Source organism: Alligator mississippiensis, chromosome 2, assembly GCF_030867095.1.
Source record: "Alligator mississippiensis isolate rAllMis1 chromosome 2, rAllMis1, whole genome shotgun sequence".
Classification (NCBI taxonomy): Eukaryota; Metazoa; Chordata; order Crocodylia; family Alligatoridae; genus Alligator; species Alligator mississippiensis.
Window position 1 is genome coordinate 151,362,292 of NC_081825.1, and position 11,743 is coordinate 151,374,034.

Below are 11,743 nucleotides of genomic sequence, written 5' to 3' on the forward strand. Positions count from 1 at the left end.
GAAGCATTATGTATCTCATCCAGTGCACCAAATACCCTGATGGAAAATACGTAGGAGAGACCAAACAACACCAGAATAAATGCACACCAGACATCTATTAAAGACAAGAACACCCAATTACCAGTGGGGGCATTTCTCATAGGAAAACCACTCTCTCTCCAATCTCTCAGTCCTGATCCTCAAAGGGAATTTACAAAACACCTCATCCCAATCTCCCCGAGCCAGCCTTTCGAGCATCAGGTATGTGGAGTTCCACTGAGTCTCCACATCTTGCATGATTTTGTGCTGCAGGATGTTCAGCTCTGCTTGTTTGTCCCACTGCATCTTCCCCTCCTTGATGCTCTGGTAGAAGTAGCCTGCCACCTTTCTGCATTTTGAAATGAGCTTGCTGGTGGTGCTGGTGCTGTCACCGGCAACCCTGTCCCTCTCCAAGGCATCCCTAACAATGAGGTGGACCTTGTGTGCCACACAGCGGATGCCAACAAAGCTGGCATCACGGGCCATCTTGACCATATTGCCTCCATTGCCGGTGACCATGAACCCGCGGGTGAGCTCACCCTGCCCAATGAGCCACCCTTGCACCAAGTGGTTCATGGCCCCCATGATCTCTGTTGCTGTGTGGGACTCATCCATCACCTTGACTTGAAGGAGAGCCCACTGATGACCTGACTGGTTGCATCAGTGCCCTCTGAGGGAGAGGTAGGCATGAACTCCACACTTGCTGCTCCAGATGTCTGAGGTGAAGTGCAAGGCCAACTGCAAACCTGCCTTGCACAGTTCCTCCCTTGAGTACTCCCTACATGTCTCATACAGGGGGGGTGCCACCGTCCTGCTTAAGGTGCTGCATGTGGGAACTTAGTAAGATAGGCCACGAGTGCCATGAGCCACCTGAACCCTGGACACTCAACAAAGGAGAAGGGCTGGCCATCCAGAGCAAACATCTCCCCAGTGTTCTGGATGACCTCACTCGCCCTTGCAATGCGCCCCACTTTGTCTGTGGCTTTCCCTCACTGCTCCAGGGTGACCTGCCTCTGCTTTGTGGGGACCAGGGCTTTGAAGCAAAAGGGGGACTTCCCTTTGGACATGCTTGCACTGGTGCCAGGCTGAGGAGGAGGAAGGGCAAGGGGGTGCTGCCTCCTCAAACACAGCAGCATCGCTGTGGTGGTGAAGTGTTTCACCTCCTTGCCCCAGTTGATCTGCCTTCAGCAGTGCTGGCAAGTAGTAGCATACTTGGGATCATCTGCCAACTCAAAAATGATCCCACACTACACTACCCCCTTGCTTCTGGGCTGAGGGTGGGGATTCTGCCTTATCCCCCTCCTCAGCAGACATAAGCACAACAACAGAGGAAGCTGAGCTGCCTGCCCCCATAACCTCCTCCAAAGTGCCTTCCAATGAAGGAGACCTGGCTCTAGGGGAACTTTGAGAGTGTGGAGCACAGACTCAGATTGTCCCTCCTTCCCCAGAATTTCCCTGGCTATGGCACTGAGCTCTGGTTCCAGATCCAGCTCCTCTACTGGCACTGGGAGGGTCATGCTGGGAGCTAAAATTGGGGTGGAGGAGACTGCCATGCTGGTGCTGGAGGCTATTTTGGGTGTTAGTGGAGATGGTGCAGGAACAGGTATCCCCCTACCCCCTCTAACCCCTCTCCCTCCCCTGCCAGAAGACCTGGCACCTGCCTTTCCAGCATGCTTCATAAAGTTTGCTGTGCTGGAAAATGTGTGTGTGTGTCTCGGCCTTTTATAGGCTAAGATCAAGTGTAGAACCTGTTCTTATCAGCTGTAATATCTTGTATGTGTTTAATATATGTGTGTGTAATATATTTTCTATATGCAATATTTCTTCTATCTGTTTAATAGATGTGTGTTTACTATGTCTTCTATGTATTTACTATATCTTCTTCTATCTGTTTACTGTATCTTCTATCTGCTTACTATATCTTCTATCTGTTTACTAGATAGAGAGACTAGATAAAGAGACTAGCAAAAGAGTGAAGAGGCTGACTAGAAAGCCAGCCGCTGCAGCTTTTACACGCTGTTGCTTCCAGACAGACAGTTCACAAAAGGGACAGAAAAGCTTCACACAGAGCCTTATATGCTGTTTCTACATCCCTCCCCCAGAGCACTGTTATTGGAAGGGAGCTCAGGGAAAGATCACAGTCACTGGCAAACTACAGATGTCAATATCAGAGCAGTCTTTTCCCTTCTCCTGCCCCTGTCCCTCTTCTTAGTTTCTGTTTCCCCACAAGACCGCCTTTTCTGAATTGTTGAATCTTTTTCCGAATCAATGTGGATGCTTCAAATCGATTCAGAACTTTTTATGGGGATTTGATTCGGATTTGATGATTAGGCTGCCAAATCAAACTAAATATTATCTGAATTGAATTGGTGACCAAAGTTTCACACACCCCTAGTGCATACCTCCTGGGTGGCATGGCAGTCTATTAACTTAAATCCTGGGTGCGTCTACACAAGATGCTTAACTGCTCAGTAAGCTAGTTAGTACACAGTAAACGCACATGCCTACATGTGTATGTGCTTACTGCACAGTAAAACCCCCTAATTATGTGTTAATTTGTTACCTGAAAATGCAAGTAGCAAATTTACGTGTGATTAGTTACTGTGCAGTTACACACATGTAGACGTTACCCAGGAGCAAGCTTACTCCCAGGTCAGCCCTGCCAATTGCGGGGCTGGCCTAAGACTAGTCCCACAGCTCTGGGCTGGGAGCCTTTCCTGCCCCAGGGCTGGGCTGCTTCTATGGCAGCCCCTGGGGCACACCAGCAGGGAGCCTGAGGCCACTCCAGGCCCCTGTGTTCCCCCAGCCAGGCTCCAGGCTAGCCTCAGCAGCCTGCCTGCACCCCAGTGCCACTGCTTGGCACTGCACTGCTGTGCAGCTGCCAAGCACACACTGTCCAGGCCCGCAGGCTGCTGCAGGCTGCTGCAGCCTCCTTCCAGGCATGTCAGCTCCCAGGCCTAGCTGCAGGCAGCTTGTAGCTGGCAGTGCCGGCTCCATTTGCCTGCAGCCCACCCCCAGCAACCCTCCCAGAGTCTGGAGATGCTGTGAGGCATTGCTTCTACTATGCAGCTGCCAGTCCCATGCCATGTGCCTATGCTGGGTGCTGCAGGCAGCTGTCCAGGCCCAGCAGCACAGGGACAGCCACACAGAGTCCCAGAAAGCTGGCACAGTATCCCCGATGGCATCCTTCTTGCCCAGGCCTGTGCCCAAGCCTGTGCTTGTCACCTGGGGCCCCAACTGGTTCAAGGAAGAGACTAGTGATCTCATGACGCTGTAGGGTGAGGCAGAGGTGCAGCACCAGTTCAGGTGGGGCAGGTGCTCCAACACCCACACCTATGAGGTACTGTCAGGCTGGATGCGGGAGCAAGGGCACAACTGGTCAGCACAGCAGTGCCACATATAGGTCAAGGCTTTGCAGGCAGTGTGTCACTGTGACCAATCACAATCATCAGTCCGGCAGTGCCTGCAAGTCTATGCCCTTTATACGGTAATTGATGGACATCCTGGGACCCAGGCCACAGCCATGCTGTTTATAGCAGCATGGGGCAGGTGGTGAGGGACCACCAGTGTCCCATGAGATGGCTGAACATGCACTCTACCAGGGCATGGTTTTGGCCAAAGCAGCAGTTAACGCAGATTTATTAGTATAATTTTCTATAGCACCAAGCACAATTGATCCCTAATTGGTTGGGTGCTACTCTAACACAAATAATGACTTATGAAGGAAGAGAAATCAATACTGAGTTAAGACCAAACACACACAAGTTTCACTCCAGGGGCACAAGTCTGAATTCCTGCAAGATTTGAGCATTATAAAAACTTGTGAAAACAAAGCATAGTAGGAAAATCTGAAGAGTTTTTGTAATAATTAATAGCTTTTTATATAGCTTTGCAAAATTCTACCTGCATGTTTGCCCAGGTGTATGCTTAGTGGGGACATGTGGGGAAAGGAAATGAGGAGTGTCAATTTTTTTTTTCATTATTCCCATTCTTCAGGGTAGAGGGCAAGAAGGAGACATCAACATGTAAAATCTTTGGGGCCATCCTTTTTGTCCTCTGTGGACGTAGTACTTTATTGCACCTTAGACTAATGCGCAGTAAAACATCACCATCTACATGTGAGCAGGACTTACTGCACAGTAAATTAGCATAATGCATGGTTTGCTAGTACTGAGAAAGAGAGGCTGCTTTCAGACATTAAAAAAAAAACAAAAAAAAACACCAGCACTTTAAACTCTACAGGCTCACGTGCCAAGCCCACAGCACGTCTAGAAGAGGCACGTTAGTTGGACCTGGCTTGCCCGATGTCTGTATGGATCGGGTGCTTTAGTCGGGCTTTTTTGGTCCTTTTATTGAATCACTGATTGAATCAGCTATTCGATAAAAGCACCAAAAAGCCCAGCTGAAACGTCTGATCTACACAGACACTCAGAGCCAGGTTGATCTACCGCACTGCTTCTTCCGGTAAAGTGCGTTTTTAACTTTTTTTTTTACATCTGCAAGCAGCCACAGGTATTAGATTAACTGCACAGTAGCTACTGCACAGCAGTGCACATATAGATGCTGACCAGGAAAGGGAATGGGAAACACAATGGGCTTCTAATCCATGTTGAGCTTCATAGGCGGCTCGTGGGGGGGGGCCGTGGGGGGCCCGTGCTCCCCCTGAGATTGGCTGCCACCGCTGGCTTCTACAGGTGGTCACTGCTTACCACTCGCCCTCAGGTGCTACAGAAATAGAGGTGATGATTATTCAGTGGCTGGTTGGAAGCATTTGCTAATGGCCAGGCATAAGCCATTAAAATGCTTTTTAAAATCATTATCTTTTTATGGCTAAATTATTGCTTTCCATTTAGAAACATGTTTCTGTTCAACTGGAGGTGAAACATTTCACCTCTTTCAGGAAAATGAATTTCATTTTCCAAAGCACCCTTTTAGTTTAAGGGCCAAATTCACCTCTGATCTATAGGAGCACAACTCTGCTGAACTCAGTGGAAAGCACCCACTTACATCAGCATGGAACTTGATCCTAAATCTCCATTTCCTTTTCCTTTCTAATCAGAGACAACTGGTTGCATCATGACATTTTGATCAGCTTGTGAAATGAAAGGGCTGTTCAGATTTCACTTCAACGGAAAATAATAAAAAATGGCCATAGGTGACACACAGAGGGGGCATGGGGGGGGGGCACATGCCCCCCCCCCCCACTCCTGATGGCCATCCCTGCCACTGACATCAGTTGCTCAGCAATCAGGGGACCCCCCCCCTCAGGGATTAGGTGCCCTCCCAGATTCAGGAGGCACCAGTCACCCATAAAAATGGCACTACTTAGCTCTGCTGAAGGACTCAATTTTCACAATATTGCACTGAAGTGTAAAGGGAAAACATAGAATAACTGTAATGTATGAAATTAGCACAGATGTGGTTGGCTGTATTAGTCTTAAGTAGGCAGAAGGCAGGGCAGTAGGGATGGCACATTAGGGTGCCTGTACATGAGCGTAGAGGCTGCTCCAACATGCTGGAATTATAATGCATTGGAGCAGGCTCAATTAATCAAGTCGAGTCTGCTGGAGCGTGGCAATTAGCATGCTTGAGCAGCCTCCTGAGTCTTGTGTATTAGCGTTCTAAAGTTTAAAAATGATGGTGGGGGGTGATTGAACTGAAGCTTGTTAAGCAAGCTTTAGTTCAAGTGCCCCCAGCACCATTCTTAAGTGTCGGGACACTGATACATGAGATGCGGCAGCACTTGAATTAGAGCAGCTCTCAAAGCTATTCTAGTTCAAATGCCACCCCCCACCCCTGAAATGTGTGTAAAAATGCTTTTAGAGACTAACTAGTTCAGAGAGGCCTGAGCTTTCATAGGCAACAACCTATTTGCCTATGAAAAACTCATGTCTCTGAAGCATCATAGGTGCTGCCTTGTCTTACCTTCTGTGCAGAATTAGCTAATACACATTAATGGCATTTATTGCTTTAGCTCCAGTAGGCTTTACCTAGATTTGCATATTCTTAAAATTTCCACTAGTTGCACCACCAGTGGTGTGGGTACTCTATAGAGCGGCAGAATGGGAGCAGCATTGGAAACAGGGCACAGGCACTATTAAACCATTAGGGAAGAAGTTTTTAAAAATCATGATGGATAGTCTGTGCTGCTGCTGCTACTAGGACACCTGCAGTGGGAGCTTTAAAAGTAATACCATTGCATTGCATTTCACTTGATCTTATACAACAAGGTTTTTTTAAAATTCTAATTAGTTTTACTGGTTATTATTTGGAAACAGCTGAAAGTTCATATCACACAAACAAACACATCCAAAGTCTCCCTGAAGAGGGGAATATTGAAGGCCCCAATAAGAGCCTACCTCTACCATTTAAGAGTCAAAGCCAGCAAACTTTCCTTGTTCAAATAATCCCTTTAAAGTCAGTGGGTGTGCTGAAATGGTTTAAAGGTCATTCAGGTTAGTAAGGGCCTTTGAGGCAAGTCTCAGGCTTAGCTATAACATAAATGAGGGTGATTAAGAAAGAAAGGGTCAAGAACCCAAGAAACAGAACTAAGATCTGATACCAGGGTATTCAGTTCAAAACTGGTGAATGGTCCATGGTAGAACTGAGTGATGAGGAGGGATGTTAAGGTCAAGACTGGGTGATAGCTGCAGGCAAGGATTTTGAAGGATGTTCCATGTGTACAAGTCATCATGGAAGAAGACTGGAAAGACACAAAAGAAGACCCATGACTAGTAGTTTTTTTTCAGGGGCTATATTTAAGGTGTGTCTTTGTATACCCATGTAACTCAATTGTTCATTCTCTAACCTGGCTTATTTTTCAAATGGAAATTAAAAAGAAAATGGATTTGCTCTGTTGTATTCATTCCTTGTAAAAGCGAAGTATGCTTTGAAGCTGGATTCAGGGTTAAAGTCAAGACAGACACTTGGGCTGGGTCCAGATGTGCAGGCATATGTGGTTTGTGGCACTGCGTGGCACTACTAATTTTCAGGGCCAGGGCAAAATTTGCTACTGGGATTTCCTGGTAGCAAAAAAAAAAAAAAAAATCCTGGAAAAAAGCAGCACAACCCACGCCAATGTGGTGAGCAATGGAACAAATGCAGAGACAGGAAGTAGGCAGCCCAGGGCTGCCTGCTTTCCCATCTCTATGTGCTGTGGAGCCCCCATGCTAAAATACCCTGCACCCCAGCTGGCTACTCTGTGGCTGGCTGGGGTGCATGGTGCCTCAAGATAGGGGAGCAGGCAGCCCTGGGATGGCTGCATGGGTGACTGGTGCCTCTTGAGTCAGGGGGGCACTTGCCCCCCTCCCCCCATGACTGGACAGTCAGCGACCGGAGGGGTTCCCCGGCGGCCAATCCTGCCAACTGATGGAAGGGTCCCCCTGCTCCGGCTGATCCTGCCGACCCGCAACTGGCAGCAGTGCGCCACTGGCACTTCCGGGCATGCTGCTGGCACTTCTGGGTTGGCAGGATCAGCCGTGGGGGGACCACTTCTCCTGGTGCACTCCCTGGTCGGCGCTCTCAGGGCGGGTACCAGAGCTCTCGTCTGCCCCCCTGCCCAGGAGCACTGGTTGACGGGGGTGCACGTGCACCCCCATGCACCCCCTACACATCACCACTGGCTGGCTGCTCTCCTGTCTCTACATGCCTCAGTGTGGGGAATTCACTGCTGAGCCTCTGTGATGAGGCACGTGGAGACAGGGGAGCAGCCAGCCCAAAGCTGCCTGTTCCCCTGTCTGGAGGCACACTGTGCTCCAGCCAGACAGGGAACAGCTGGCTGGGGGGCAGGTGCCTCAGCATGGGGGCTCTGCAGTGTGCAAAGATGGGGGAGCAGGCAGCCCTGGGCTGGCTGCTCCCCCAATCTCCACATGATGCTCCCTGGCTGGCTGGGGCGTAGGGTGCCTCAGTACAGGGGATGGCTAGTTCCTGCTCAGACACCCTATGCCCCAGCCAGGGTCCCGCCCCCTCGTAGCACATGAAGCAGCGGGACAATGTGTCCTGCTGCAAAGCACATGGGCAGGGATGTATAGGGAAAATCACCCTACAAATTTGTGCTGCTAGTATTTGTGGGCACGCCCCTGCTCATGTGGACTTGGCTTTGGATGGTATCATGGGATTTATTAATTTGCAAACATCTTCTGGGAACTCACTGTATCAGATTATAGAACCCCTATGCCTCATACCAGTCTTACCTACAGAAAGCTACAAGGTACCCTGAACCCATTTACTTAACAGGGATTACAAATACTCCATTCCTTTTTAGGCACATCTACTGTAATTTCATGCCTCAGGCCAGGGGCAGGCAATGGGGCCAAACCCTATTTTTTAAACCAATGGCTGTCATTGATGTCAGCAGGTGCAGGATCAAATCCTCCTGTAGGCAAGGACACTGCAGATATATCTTATCATTAGAACTGATCCAAAGCACTATGTCTTCCTCTTTCCACTCTACTCATCCTCCCGGTCTGACTTCTTCCCTTCCAACAGCTATTAATGATTTGGGTGTGGGGGTGAAGAGCTCACTGGCCAAGTTTGTGGACAGCACCAAGTTATGGGGAGTGTGGTCACACTTGAAGATAGGTTACAGATACAAGTGGACCTAGACAGGCTAGCAAGTTGGGCGGATTGTAATCTGACGGAGTTCAACATTGAGGGCTTGGTGAGCAACTGTTCACCAGGGCACCCTTGGGGAAAACCAGGAGTAATGGCCACAAACTCCTAGAAGATTGATTCAGGCCAGTGATGCACCCCCTGAGAGTGCCAGTGCACCCCCTTTCAGGCTGCACTCCCTGTTTAGGCGACAGGCAGGGGAGCAGGCAGGAGTGCCAATGACCCTCCTGCACATGCCAGCTGGGGAGCACGGCCTCCAGCAAAAGCGACTGTGCCACTTCCAGAAGTGGCTGAGGGACTTCCAGAAGTGGCACTGCTTTTTGGTGAGTGGTATCGGCCGTGGCCCCCCCCCCCTCCCCCATCATTATGATAGCTGGCAGGGGACCCTCCCCTCCTGTCGCTGACTGGTGTGGGGGGGGGGGGGCATATGCCCCCCCGCCCCCCCGACTCAATAGGCACCAGTGGCCCATGTTTTGGACTCAAAATCAGGAAAAACTTCTTCACAGTCAGGGTGTCCAGACTGTGGAATAAGTTCCCTCCAGAGGTGGTGCAATCACCTACCCTGGAAATCTTCAAGAGGAGACTAGACAGTCACCTTGCTGGGGTCAACTGATCCCCAGTTATATTTCCTGTTTGGTGCAGGGGGCTGGAGCAATAATCTTCCAAGGTCCCTTCCAGCCTTACAATCTATGAATCTATGAAAAAGATCCATGATCTGGGTCCCTGGAGATCCTACTTACACAACTCCTTTTTAGCTGGGTATTAACAGAAGGGTTTTTCTGATACAGGAAAAGGGGCACTGCTGCACTACCCAAATCCCTTGGGCCCTCCAAAGCCTTTTTGGAACAGCCTCTGTGCACCCAGTACTCTGCAGAAACACATGGAGACAGTCCTTGCTCTCATGAGCTTTCAGTCTGGTTCATATGGTGAACTGCAAAAGAAATATTGCCATTTTACTAGAGAGCTCAGCTGCCAAAGTGTTTTATGAGTTCTTTGCTGAAATGAGACAGCCCCAGGAGAGGATCCTTAGTTTACATATGTTATAAGTTATAACCCTTCTTAGATGACTACAACTAGCAAACATGACAGACAGCTGAAAGGAATTTAATGAAGTCCAATGTAGTGTCAGTAACAGGTGCTGAAAGCTTGTGGTGCACCCAAGAAAGACAGATTTTGTATCTATGCATACAGGGAAGGGAGAATTTAGAAGATATAAACTGCAGTGGCAATGCTGAACTAGTTGACACCCTCTCTGGGAGGGTGCTACTTATATCATGTCAGTCTGTTATGTGTGATTTCTACCCTCTGCCGCACGCTGCCTCAGTTTCATTAAGCTTGGTTTTTGCACTGTCATATTTGACTGTGCAGAGCCCCACAGAGTCCTACTTTTAAGAGATTCTTCCATTTATTAGCATTGATTGATGTTGGCCAAGTTAATAAAAGGAAAACAATAAGTGTAGTAGCAAAAGTCTTCCTAAGAAGTAAATGTTAAGGTCTAGGTTTTAATTTAAAAAGTGCATATTCAATTCTCTTTCAGAAAACAGGCTTGCTGTTTTCTGTGGCACCTGATACTCTTTGCCACATTCCAGCGTAGGTAATCGCATACTACTCTCCAGCACTTTCAAAGGCAGAAGATATTCCTCACTACTCCCAAAAAACAATGTTATTTAGTCAAATGTTCCAAAGGCAAGACGCACAAGCATAAATTGTCTTCATCTCACGTCTGTAGGGGTTTAAGTTCTGAATATAAATCATAACCCCCAAAAATCTGCACACTGTAAAAACCTATTCTGATATGGATGGGGTGGTTCATCAAACCCTTACTTGGCCAAGAAGAATCCTGAACTGCTTAATCCATGGGGATTTCTGGCAGAAAATCAGCCTACTTAGTCTCTGGCTGTCATCCATAACTCTGTTATTTTAAAAATCATTATGAAAAAGGTATCTGAACTCAGAACATTCAGAGGGGAAAACCATTCAAGCATACTTCACAAACACTTTTATAAAGAGTGAATACAGGAGTGCAAATCCATTTTCTTTTTATTTCTATTTGAAAAATAAGACAGGTTAGAGGGAGAACAGTTGAGTTACGTTGGTATACAAAGACACACCTTAAATATAGCCTCCTGAAAAAACTTTTAGTCATTGAGTCTCCTTTTGTGTCTTTCCATTCTTCTGTGCTGACTTGTTTTGTACACATGGAACATCCTGCAAAATCCTTGCCCAAAGGTTTCACCCAGTCTTGACTTCAGCATACCTCCTCCTCAATTCTACCATGGACCATTCACCAGTTCTGAACCAAGTACCCTGGTATCAGATCTTAGTTCTGTTTCTTGGGCTCCTGGCCCTTTCTTTCTTTATTACCCTCATTTCTGTTATAGTTAAGCCTGAGAAACCCCATTTTGAGTATGTCTGTTCTGTTTACCCCAACTACAGAAAACTATCCTGATGAGGCATGTGCAAACACATGCATGTTTGATTTAAGCAGGTAGGCAAGATGTCACCTTAGGTAAGTGGCTTCAGAGTGGATTTTCTCTGGGATATTTGCTTTGACATTGTATCTGTACAGTGCTTAACATAGGTTCAGACTGAGGGTTCACGTGAGAAATACAGCCAGCATCATTTCTAATTTTTTTATTAGCACAGGAGACAAGAATCAGAGAATCTGGAACCAGGTTCTAGCTCTGCCACTGACTATCATGAGAAGTCAGTTATTTACTTTGTGCCACAGTTTTATCATTGATAATAATAGTATTTGGCAGCATAAAAACAATTACTGTAAATATCTGTATCGGTTTAGTTATACTTCACAAGGCCACCTTATCACTCTTTATTCAGAAGAAACTCATTTTGTTGATGTTATCTTTGGCATAAAGCTAAATAAACCAGCTAATCAGCCTGACTGGCAGGAAACAGAAGAAACTGATAGAAACGTTCTTTTTTTTTTTTTTTTTTTTACTGTGTTTTGTTAACTGATTTACAATTTGAAAATACTTACTGAAATTGTGAAGAAATACTGCACTGTAGAACAAGCACAGCAATTTAAAATGTACTAATGAGCATCTACTCTAAAGATTAGCCTATTATTTTAAAGTATGTCCAGTTTGCTTTGCAT

The 11,743-nt window shown here is 47.3% G+C and overlaps 1 pseudogene; it reads left to right on the top strand.

Moving 5' to 3' along the window:
* Positions 1-1,727: 1,727 nt before the first annotated feature.
* On the top strand, positions 1,728-1,841 carry LOC132248983 (U2 spliceosomal RNA; annotated as a pseudogene).
* The last annotated feature ends 9,902 nt before the right edge of the window (positions 1,842-11,743 follow it).